At 42.0% G+C, this 12756-nt stretch overlaps 1 long non-coding RNA gene across 1 annotated transcript in view; it reads left to right on the forward strand.

Moving 5' to 3' along the window:
• The first annotated feature begins 2378 nt into the window (after positions 1–2378).
• The window catches only part of LOC126355194 (uncharacterized), a 512700-nt gene continuing 502322 nt past the window's right edge, over positions 2379–12756 (forward strand). The window contains exon 1 of the long non-coding RNA XR_007565472.1: positions 2379–2451. This is a non-coding gene — a long non-coding RNA (uncharacterized LOC126355194). The remainder of the gene's footprint in view (positions 2452–12756) is intronic.

The raw sequence follows: 12756 nt of genomic DNA on the forward strand, positions 1-12756 counted from the left end.
CTCTTGGTCCTCCTTTTTGCACGGCGTGTCTGAGGAAAGGTACAGGGCGAGTTTACGAGTACACCTTTGTTGCTTTTGAGTTACACAGCTAATGTCATTTCATTCCTTTGGCTCAGAGTTCCACGCATGGAATTAATCACTGTTAACTAACACTCTTATTGTAAGGTATTCGCAAATTGAGATTACGATTGTGTAGCGGCTACACGATTTACTAGTAACATAAAAAGATTTTAGGCGGTAAGGGACTCGAACGCAGATTCGCCGTTTTACGTGAACAGTCTCCTTAACCGCCTCGCGCTCCAAGTACGCTTTCAGGTCCGACCCAGACTTCCATACACCCAATTGTCTACATCCTATAGGTGCTCGCATAACTACTGTATGATTCCCGTACAGGGAGGAACATTGTTTTGCTCTTCATATTGTCATACTTTAGCATGAAGCGCCGACCGCGGTGGTCTCGCGGTTCTAGGCGCGCAGTCCGGAACTGCGCGACTGCTACGGTCGCAGGTTCGAATCCTGCCTCGGGCATGGATGTGTGTGATGTCCTTAGGTTAGTCAGGTTTAAGTAGTTCTAAGTTCTAGGGGACTGATGACCACAGCTGTTAAGTCCCATAGTGCTCAGAGCCATTTGAACCATTTTTGCATGAAGCAATGTTCCTTAGAACACGCGTGCATGCCCGACGGAACAGACACTGCTGGCGATTGAAAGCCGTGTTACATTATGAAATGCATTCGTAAATTGGAAATATGATCGTACAACGGCTCTACGATTTACTATTAACATGAAAAATTGTGCCTGACTGGGATTCGAATCCGGATTTCCCACTTCCGCCACCCGATCACGCCTTCAGGACTGCCCCTAATATCTATTATCTCCTAGTGCCAAGGTCCCATAGTGCTCGCATACAAATCGTATGACTCATGCACAAGGAGAGACATTGTTTGCCTCGGCAGATTGTATTGCTTTGCTACGAAATACCGTGGGGCAGTGTCTGTATTCCACTGAGTCTGTATAGCTCCTTCGGACATTGAATAAAACTATACACACAATGTAAAATACAGACGCTGCCATACTGTAACTAACTTAAGCTCATCAATGTAAGAAAAGGAGATTACGTCATCACCTGATTAAACAGACATTTACACTGCTTAAAGTTAGGTCGACCAACTGTGGTATAGACAGAACGTCAACCTGCGAGTTTTCTTTCCTTCACCCCCTCCAAGCCTGTGGAGAATCAAGAGGTTAGATTAGGAACGATTTTAGTCGTCGATACGAACGAGATGGGGGTAGGACGTCAAACAGGTCGACTTCGAGCAGGAGAGGCACCACAGGACATTTTAATTTCCACTGTCTATACTTTTACAAATAAATTCATAAAACTTTGTCAGCATGACCAGGAAGGATTCAGAATTCACACTCATAGCAGTGGAAGTTCAAAAACATAACGAAATGATTTTTGTTAGATGTGAAATTTCATCATTTTTTTCACTTACTAGTGTCAGTATTTGTTGCTATAGGTACATTTTTCTTCATAAGTACGAGAGATTCTTCGATGAATTTTGCACAGCATACAAACCATACTTAAAGGTGTATGAAACTCTAGAATTAACCAAATCTATTAAAAACTGTGGTAAAAATTTAGGTAATAAACTACAAAATTTTTGTTTTTTCTAAACATGAAATTTCAAATACAACAGCTCGTTCGTTTTTTTTATAAATCGTATAAATTCTAGAGTTTCATACACCTGTAAGTATGGTATGTATGCTGTGCAAAATTCATCGAAGAATCTCTCTAACATATGAGTAAAAGTGTACCTATAGCAAAAAATGCAGCCATTAGTAAGTGAAAAAATGATGAAATTTCGCACGTAAAAAAAATTATTTTGTTATGTTTTCGAACTTCCACTGCAATTAGTGTGAATTCTGAAACCTTCCTGGTCATGCTGACGAAGTTTTATGAACTTATTTGTAAAAGTATAGACACTGGAAATTTGAACATCGTGTGATGCCTCTCTTGGTCCAAGTCGACCCGTTTTGCGTCGTACCCCCCTTAAACGGGGACACGTTGAAAAAGCGCGAAGCATTCTTTTACAAGGCGGCTATTGCTCCGCTGTGAGAATCACGGAGACGTTTTCGCTAGCGCGCGTGAATGAGGACTTATGGACTGCAGACAATAAGGCCTGTCGTGTTTCGCGCGCAGAAATTTCGGGCGCGATTACCCCATTCAGTAGCCATCAGCGCGCAGCGCATGGCGTCGTCTGCAGCCCTCGGCAGACACACGGAGAGGGCGCCGAGCGGTGATTGTTGCGTAGCCGCGCTCGGCCGCTGACTGCGCAGGCCTCCGCTAGGAGCGCTGCTGCGCCGGCCGAGGACGAGACGCGGCAGTTGCAAGCTACGCTTCGCCGCGTGCAGTCACCGGGAGCGATCTATCCTGTCGGACGCTGGCCCAGGTACGTACGCGTGCGAGAGCGTTGCGTGTTTCCAAAGAGCATAATGTGAAATCAGCGATAGATTCTTTGAAATGTATTTCCTTATGACTGATTTAAATTCTTTAATTTTGGACGTAATCAAATGAAAATAGTGTTGTTTAAAAAGATCTCAAAACAGTCCAGCTAGCGATTTATTGTATCTAGTGGCGTTTCTCAGTTACACAATCATCTTTAGACGGACTTAATATCAACAAAGACAAGGAAACATTAAGTTAGTAAATTTTTCCAGCAAGTATCTGCCAGTTCTGAATATTAAGCTGATGTGAAAGTATTTTTATGTAAAGTACAACCCACATCTTAATAAAGATAACAGCAATATAAAATGTTTTAAACATAATTTTAACTTGTTTAGTCGGTTGTACAGCGCCTATTCTAAATTTTCTAACAACGACCTATTATACTTAGCAATATTTTCGATTTTTTGATTGACTGGTTACCATACCAAAAAGAAACAGCGTGATTCAAGTGTTTTTTAAAATATTTACTATGTGGGGTAATTTTTATTTTGATCAGTTTCACAACAGAACAAATAACCTTTTTCAAACTTAACGAAATCGAGTTGTTTCCATTGAATTAATTGTCCCTCTATTAGCTACTGCATTTACAACAATTCCATGAAAGATAGTTTAGTTGTACAACACTATAGGCCTACAACAATTGCTAGTTAGGAAATGTCATACATTTAAATTAAAAACAACAGAATGATTCCATTAAATAAATGATTATGGGCGGCACAAGTCATATCAGTTTTTTTTTTTTTTTTTTTCGTCTTCGACGGATGCGACGATAAATTTCTATATTCCCGTAACTGGAATGTTATCATCTGCACATAGAAATAATGACACCAAACTTAAAATATTGTTATTCCATCTTTAGTTAATGTAATTTTACCAAATTTGTTACGCACCATGTATCAGTCTGATGAGCAAATAAATGACACGAAATTTTCAATTTTGAGGTAGTTTCTTTCAAAACGTTTATTGCTATTTCCGTCATAGAGCCGCGAGAAATGATCTTTGTCATATTTTTTTCCCCTTTTTTTGTGTAACTACATTTGAGGCCCTCTGGTCTAACCCTCAGCCTATAACATGTCCTGGTAATTAAGACAGTTAATTGTTGCCGCGGTAGAATATGTTACTTAAGGGAACTTGCGCGATACTTCGCGTGCGGCAGTCGCATTTTCAAAAACATCCGTCTTTATAAGCCTATGTTGCCTTTGAAACTGAAAAGAAGGTATAGATTTGATGTGTTTTTATAAGTACGTGAAAAAATGTAGAAAGTGGTTGTTTTGGGTCATTTCATAAATTCGTAAACTTAAATTTCACTCATTTGGAAACTCTTATTGCATGATATTTAATGAAAATAACTTACGAAATACGGAAAACTGCCGTTTGTCCGAGGTAACGCAGACCTGAGATTGCACTGGCAACCTAATAACATGGATACTCCAAAATACACGTTTTCCCCCAAAACTTATATTTACCGTATTTAAATAACATGCTACATGTCACACCTGAAAGTTCGCTGCATTATTTAGGCGTTACTCACCGGAAATTGTGAATTAATATACAAAATTATGCTTATAACACACTTCACTTGGTTTCAGTTTACTTTCGGGAGGTAGTGGTCCAGGTTTTCTTTGTTTTTTTTTTTTTCCTAACGGCAACTCTCATTTACCGGAGAGTGAAAAGATCGGTGGTCAGACAGATTTTGCCCATTGTACTCCAATAATAGATCAACATTTTTCAGTGCGTCCTTGTACGTGATAAGTGTTATCTCGATTATCTCGTCTCTACCGAGAAAACTTTCTGCACTATTACAGACCAATCCGCGTCTGTTAGGCGCCCAAATGCCAGTTAACGCGCATTGTCATTTAATAACTTGAGGATGCTTCTTGATATACCTCTTCACAAGTAGAAATTTGTATTCTAAACGAAAATATTGCTTTTGGTTATGAAACCATACTTCTGCCTTGCCGCGCGGGATTAGCCGAGCGGTGTAAGGCGCTCCAGTCTTGGACTATGCGGCTGGTCCCGGCGGAGGTTCGAGTCCTCCCTCGGGCATGGGTGTGTTTGTTTGTCCTTAGGATAATTTAGGTTAAGTAGTGTGTAAGCTTAGGGTCTGATGACCTGAACAGTTAAGTCCCATAAGATTTCACACACATTTGAACATCTTCTGTCTCCCTGTTGTTTTTTTAAAATATTTTTTTCAGTAGCGCCGAACTAAACACAGTTAATCAGTAGCTTGCAGTAGTACTTGCAAATAGTTAACATCCGTAATAAAAATGTATCACGAAACGCTATTAACTTTATTTATGATGGTATACAATGATTTGTTATAGTTCTTTTAGTTAAGTGTTGAAGGTAAGTTACTTTTTTTCCCCGTCTGTTTCTCGTTGCATCAGAATGCGTAATCTAGAAGCGCGTTTCATAACAGACACTCATTTTACTTCCTCGAAGTATATATGAGAAGGCCTCTTTGTTTATTTTTTATAAAACTAATACTGTATAAGCAGAGTAAGTCGGCAATATTACAGTCTGGATTATTGAAACGTAAACAACAACGCAACGTACATGAGAAGAGGAATATAACAGACAACTGAATTGTGTTCCGTTGCGAAGTCGTAAAGAGCAGTGACGGTGCTATTAGTGCCAAAGGCGGCAGAAATTCTTAACCTTGACGACTGGTTTCAAACTGAAAAAAGCGGGAAACAAATGGGGAAAATTGCTGTAGGTTAAGGAACCTCACTTCAGTAGTTCAATAAGCAACTGGTTTTAGACTTTAAGGCTTATTTTTAAGCTACTGTTGATCATTGTAGCTGCAAAACGAGAAGCGTGAAACGAAGAATAGGGATATCGACTACTGCATAGGCAGAAGTAAATTAATAATGACTTCAAATAAAGATTTTATATAGAAAAGTGGAAGACGAACAGCTGTTCAAAGTTAGTTAATAATTAGTATAATGTACATTTAGCTTTTAATTTTCATCGAACTGATAGAACTTCTTTTTTCGTTGCAAGACATCAAGACATGGTTTTCAACAATTACTAGACGGAGTAAAAAGACAGGAATTCCCGGGTCCATTTTAGCCACACATGTATTGCTTCTGTGACTTCCTGATGTACAGTACTGCGGCCCAACTGTCGCATATCAGTATGCGTATCGGATTCCGTAAGAAGACTGGCAACGAGCCAATACAAATTATACCTGCCCCTCATAATCACGTATCCGTAATGTTCCACAATTTGTTCAAGCTATGGAATGTAGTTTTAGCAGAACGCAGTCAAAAGTGGTATTTTAGTAATTCTGCTAACAGTACGACAACTTTTACACGTCATTCCTTAACAAAGAGTGACTGAGTAGTCAAGTCTCATAGGGTCGCTGTTCTTTCGTAGATGTTGACTTTGATATACCGAAACATTAAATCGGCGATTGTTTAATTAAACTCTCTGCTCCTGACACATTGATGGTGCGCAGGGAAAACTCTTGTAGCATCTGCAGCTAGAGTTGTGTGAGCATCTCCATAACCCTCTAGCGCTTACTAAACAAACCTAGAATTCAGTGGCCGCTCTTCTTCTGTATCTCTTTTTTTACGCTACGTAATAAGGGTCCCAATCAAACGAGAAATATTCAATAATCGGACGAAAAAGTGCTTTATAACCTCCTTTCGTTGATACGTTCTGTCAATGAAACTCAGCGTAGCATTCCCTGTGACTTAATTTATGCTCCTTTTCCACTTTAGATCACACCTGACGACTACTCTGCTACGCAGGCTGTTTAAAACAAGTGTCACATATTTCTTGAGGAAGTATTTTTGGCCAAAACTTTAAGTTTCTGTAATGGCATGTCCGCAAACGACTATCTGTTGAGATTTCGGCGAAGCCGCTCTCTCATTCACATCTTACACTGAAGTAGATATCATAAGCAGTGTTGCGTGTGGTTACCACTTATCTTGACACATCCTTCAGCCATTCTTTGCAGCGAATCACGCTGTTTCGAAAATACTTGGTTCAAAAAATGGTTCAAATGGCTCTGAGCACTATGGGACTTAACTTCTGAGGTCACCAGTCCCCTAGAACTTAGAACTACTTAAACCTAACTAACCTAAGGACATCACACAATTTCATACCTGAGGCAGGATTCGAACCTGCGACCGTAGCTGTCGCCGCGGTTCGAGACTGTAGCGTCTAGAACCGCTCGTCCACTCCGCCCAGCCATACCTGGTGCCATTCGGATTGCATCACATGCTTTGGATCACACTATCCTGTAAAGTATGCCGCTGCCGATGGGCTGGGCACATACTGAAACCTTTTAAATGTGCCCATAGCCGTAACTCCAACAGAATCTGGTCCGGCGAACCGGGAGGGCACGCTTCAGGATGTCCTCGACCAATCTGCCGATCACAGAACGTTGCAGTGAGGTACTGTTGCACTGTTAGAAAAGGGTGTGATGCCCCGTCGTCCATAAATCACAGTCTCCTGCGAGTGTAACGTTGTCCAGTGCACGCAGCACCAGTTAATCTGCTTGGTAAACTGGATGCACCTATGAGTGTCAGAAACAATTCCTGCCCAATCATTGATACTGAAACGATCCTGGTGATTCACCTCCATGATTGCTCGAGAATTTGTATCTGCTCACACGTGCGTATTGTGTCAATTTGCTATGCCATTTCTTGAGACGGCCCACACCTCTCAATACTACGCATTATCGTCATGAGCAAAACTGTCCATATCTCAACAGATATTGTTTCCGTAGATGTAATTACAGGATTTTTTTCTTTTAGTTCTGACCCAACTACCTCCCGTACGAATATGCAGCACTTCATTGGCAACCTATACTTACAGTTATTAGTCTCCACTAACTTATCGCCAATAGTGTAACATATTCAGTCATTTTATTTTTTCTTCGTTTGAAGAAACGATCGACTGTTGAACTATTGAGGGAGCCAGTAGATATCTCATAAGCCCGCCTGGTTGCCCGTGCGGTCTAACGCACGGCTTTCCGGGCGGGAAGGAGCGCCGGTCCCCGACACGAATCCGCCCGGCCAGTCTGTGGATGGTTTTTAGGTGGTTTTCCATCTGCCTCGGCGAATGCGGACTGGTTCCCCTTATTCCGCCTCAGTTACACTATGTCGGCGATTGCTGCGCAAACAAGTTCTCCACGTACGCGTACACCACGATTACTCTACCACGAAAACATAGGGATTACACTCGTCTGGTGTGAGACGTTCCCTGGGGGGTCCACCGGGGGCCGAACCGCACTAATACCCTGGGTTCGGTGTGGGGCGGTGGAAGGGTGAAGTGGACTGCGGTAGTCGTCGTGGAGTTATGGACCACTGCGGCTGCGGCGGGGACGGAGCCTCTCCGTCGTTTCTAGGTCCCCGGTTAACATACAATACAATACAATACAAATATCTCATAACACCACTCGAATCTCTCCCACGGTCTTAAAATTTTTGAACTTACCGTGGCCAATTCGGTAGGAAGTTTCACTGCAGACATAAACGTTATTCGTTTCTCGTTTTTCCATTATGTGATTACTTTTAAAATTTAGTCGTCACATTTTAAAACTAGTTTTGAACTATTCCAGCGAACGAAATGGTTGAGAGCAATAGTCACCCAGAAAGAAATATTCACTCATTCCTGAGTCGTCATCCTTTGCTAGATAAAGGCCTATCCCAAAGATATCCGTGCATAATGGACTTCCGATATACGCATCCCTATTTCGTGTACCCACCTTTCCATCAGATCGCCATTTCGTCTTGTCCTTGTCATATAGTGAAGAACTTCCTCAGTTTGTCCAGCATTCATTGACTTGGGTATGTGTCGGCCAAACTCTTTTTAATTTTCGGTGCGATCATAATTCAAGGTTTAGCAAGCGCAGTTATTTGCTTACAGGGGAACAGCGGCCGTTAGAAATTACAATTGTAGAGCTGCCATAAGTCGCACATAATTTTTTCTTTATTTTACATATTTCACTCGACTTTCGTGAGCTTCTTTAGAAATTACGTGGCCTTGGGGCACTTGTTACATACATAGACAGACCGATATCTGTAACGAGTGGCCCTCGGCACGTAATTTCTGAATTTGGTCGCGATGGTCGAGCGAAACATGTAAAATAAAGAAAAAGTTACACTTAGTTATATGTGATTCTACATATCTACATATATATTCCGCTAGCCACCAAGCGGTGTGTGGCGGAGGGCACAATTTGCGCCAGTCACATTTCCCCTCCTATGATCTACTCGCGGATCGCACGAGGAAAAAACGACTGTCTGAACGCCTCAGTACGAGCTCTAATTTCCCATATCTTTGAATGGTGACCATTGTGCGATTTGAAAGTTGGTGGTAATAATATATGCTCTGCTTCCTCGACAAAGATGGGATTTCGGAATTTAATGAGCAGCCCCTTCCGTTTAGCGTATCCCACTTCAAACTTTCTATGAAATTTTTATCGCTCTCGCGATGGCTAAATGTACCAGTCACGAATCTCGACGCTCTTCTTTGGACCTTCTCAATCTCTTGACTCAGACCCAACTGGTAAGGGTCACATACAGACGAACAGTACTCTAAAACTGGACGAACGTAAGTATTGTAAGCAATTTCCTTTGTTAAAGGACTGCATCACTTCAGGATTCTACCAATAAACCGCAAACTGGAGTTCACCTTGCCCGTTACTTGTATAATATGATCATTCCATTTGATATCTTTTCGAACAGTCACACCCTGATAGTTGATGGATTTTACCACTTTCAAAGACTGAGCATTTGTTTTGTACTCGTACAGTAATGGGGATTTTCTCCTTTTTATACGTAGTAGGTTACGCTTACTAATATTGCGAGATAACTGCCAGTACACGACGCATTTTATTTTCTGCAAATCCTCCTTGATTTGTTCACAACTTTCGTGTGATACTACTTTCCTGTAGACTACAGCATCATCGGCAAACAGCCTAATGCCTCTGTCAATACCATCAACCAGATCGTTTATGTAAAACGTAAAAAGCAGCGGACCTATTACGCTGCCCAGGGGCATTCAGGGCTATCCGTTTGTTTTCTTCTCTCTCCTAGAAATTCCCAGAGCATCTGGTCATTGGTTGCCGTGCAACCTAACTTGCCAGTGGGACTCGCGCTGAAATTTCACGTCTTACTGCCTTATCAAAACCTGCAAATATAAGCTGTTTTTAAACTTCCATTTTGCGAAACATTGGAAGCTCAGTTTTGAAAAATATAAATTTAGCAAAGTCTTCCTACATTACGTTCAGCTGTCGTAAACGCAAGAACTCGTCAGGTCCTTCTCTGGCTTCATTGTTAATTTTTACTATTATTTTCGATACACTGGTTTGTATACTACTTTAATGCTGATGCAACAACTTGCCAGCTCACTTTCAAACTGTGTTCAGTACTCTATGTGATCAAAAGTATCCCGACACCTAAGAATGCGGGGAGCGTCCACACTTCACCCCTATGACGACTTTAACTCTTCTGGAGACACTTTAGTGAGGTATCTCAATGTCTGTGAGGAATGGCAGCCCCTTCGTTAACAGCCGAAACCAGAGACAGTAGTGGTGTCGGACGCTGGGCTCTGGTGCAAGTCGACGCTCCAACTAATCCCACAGTCCTTCCATAGGATTCTGGTCCATATCAGGAATGTTACTGTCCACGAAAGATTGCCTCACAAATATTGTACTGTGACATACTGCATTGTCGTGCTGATACAATCAATCTGTTCCTCTGCTGCAAGCAGTACACAGTGCTCTAAAATGTGTTCACATACTTCTGAATTTAGGTTTATTTTAAGTTCTGTAGGTCGTACACACCCTATCCACGAAAGTAACCCCATACTGTAACAGCAACTCCTTCCCATTTCATTGTTCGCTCTACACGTGATGAGACGTAATGTTCTGCACGCATTCTTCGAAAACAAACCCGTACATTGCTGCTCTCGTTGGTCGAAATCCAATGACTGTTAGCAGAATATGGAATCGGGGGGTTCAGGAGGGTAATACGGAACGCCGTGCTGGATCCCAACGGCCTCGTATCAATAGCAGTCGAGATGACAGGCATCTTATGCGCATGGCTGTAACGCATCGTGCAGCTACGTTCGATCCCTGACTCAACAGATGGGGACGTTTGCAAGACAACAACCCTCTGCACCAACAGTTTGACGACGTTTACAGCAGCATGGACTATCAGCCCGGAGACCATGGTTGTGGTTACCATTGACGCTGCATCACAGACAGCAGCGCCTTCGATGGTGCTCTCATCGACGAACCTGGGTGCACGAATGGCAAAACGTCATTTTTTCGGATGACTACAGTTCTGTTTACAGCATCATGATGGTCGCATCCGTGTTTGGCAATATCGTGGTGAACGCACATTAGAAGCGTGTATTCGTCGTCGCCATATTGGCGTATCACCCCGGGTGATGGTATGGGGTGCCATTGGTTACACTTCTCGGTCACCTCTTGTTCGCATTGTCGGCACTTTGAACAGTGGACGTTACATTTCAGATGTGTTACGACCCGTATGTCTACCCTTCATTCGATCCCCGTGAAACCCTACGTTTCAGCAGGATAATGCACGTCCGCATGTTGCAGGTCCTGTACGGGCCTTTCTGGATACAGAAAATGTTCGACTGCTGCCCTGGCCAGCACATTCTCCAGATCTCTCACCAACTGAAAACGTCCGGTCAATGGTGGTCGAGCAACTGGCTCGTCACAATACGCCAGTCACTACTCTTGACGAACTGTGGTATCGTGATGAAGCTTCATGGGCAGCTGTACATGTACACGCCATCCAAGCTCTGTTTGATTAAATGCCCAGGCGTATCAAGGCCGTTATTACAGCCAGAGGTGTTTGTTCTGGGTACTGACTTCTAAGAATCTATGCACCCAAAATGCGTGAAAATGTAATCACATGTCAGTTATAGTATAATATATTTGTCCAATGAATACCCGTTTATCATCTGCATTTCTTCTTGGTGTAGCAGTTTTAGTGACAAGTAGTGTAGAAACAATGTTGCTTGGTCGTCTACTCGGAATCAAAATGGACAAAATCTGGAGCCGCGCTCGTAGAGCTGCACAGCGCCGGCTAGAGGGCGCTGTTATCTGTGTCTGTTTTGTAGTGCTAACCTAAGAACTTGAACCTACGCCATGGCACCGTAGCTATCGGTACCACACATCACAACAAACCACTGGTTTCCAGCCATCCGCTGTGCAGTGGCGATGGTCTGTAACCACCTTGAGCATCGTTCAGCGCTTACTCCAGAAATGTGTAGCCTTTGACGAGTTACTCGACCATTGTACCCCATTGTTTTTAACTACCTACGCACAGTCATGGTGCTAGATGGACTGCTGTTAGCATTTTGGAGCTCACGAATGAGTCCTTCAGCTCAACTAATGCTATTGTTTACAACTACCACCCGCAAAGCTCTATGTAGCCTGTACGTCAGTACCAGAGGTGTGTCAGGTCTTCGTTTAGCTATAGTTATTAACTCAGTTTTGCACCTCACAGTCACATAAGTAACAGTTGGGGTTGCCATAATCCAAGGACGAAAATCAAGGACAAAATTCGGTGATTATAAAGATGCGTTTGAAAGAAGCACTGATATGTTGTGCAAATGACCATTGGTTTGCATTTCAGTTGAATCTTCGTCATTACTTTACAGTGGTAATTATGAAGGTGTGGTTGAAACCTGGAATCACACAATGTCCTTTCACCTTTCTGCACGTCAGCCAAATCTTCATAATTACCATAATTCAAACAGTAATCCTGTCAGCAAAGAAGTTGTAATTAGCAAGGAAAATTAATCCAAACATTAATGGTGTCTATAAAGGAGTGGTCAATGATGAAGAAAATTAATTGCAATTGACATTAAATAACTTTTCAATTAAAGCACTGAACACATATTATTAACATGTACACAATCATGCTGCTACAATTGATATATATGTTTCACTTTGTGCTTTAAAGCAGTCATATTTCTCTGAGCCTTGGACAGAAGAAAGAAAATCGCTCCGATTCTGAATCTGTCTATGAAAATCTGTGCAATTTGTGTTTTACATATTATATTGGATTTGGAGCATTGCACTGACTGATGTTAAAGCTAACCTGTTTCTTTCTTCTGTCCATTGTGCATTTACAAGGGAAAACACTCTCTCCACATTGGCATTATGCCCTGGAATGGAGAAATAGTACTGCACAACAGCAAGCAGTTCTGAATACTGCTCTTTAGAAACACAATCCTCAAAAAATTTAACCTACTT

The sequence above is a fragment of the Schistocerca gregaria genome, chromosome 3, assembly GCF_023897955.1.
Source record: "Schistocerca gregaria isolate iqSchGreg1 chromosome 3, iqSchGreg1.2, whole genome shotgun sequence".
Taxonomy (NCBI): Eukaryota; Metazoa; Arthropoda; class Insecta; order Orthoptera; family Acrididae; genus Schistocerca; species Schistocerca gregaria.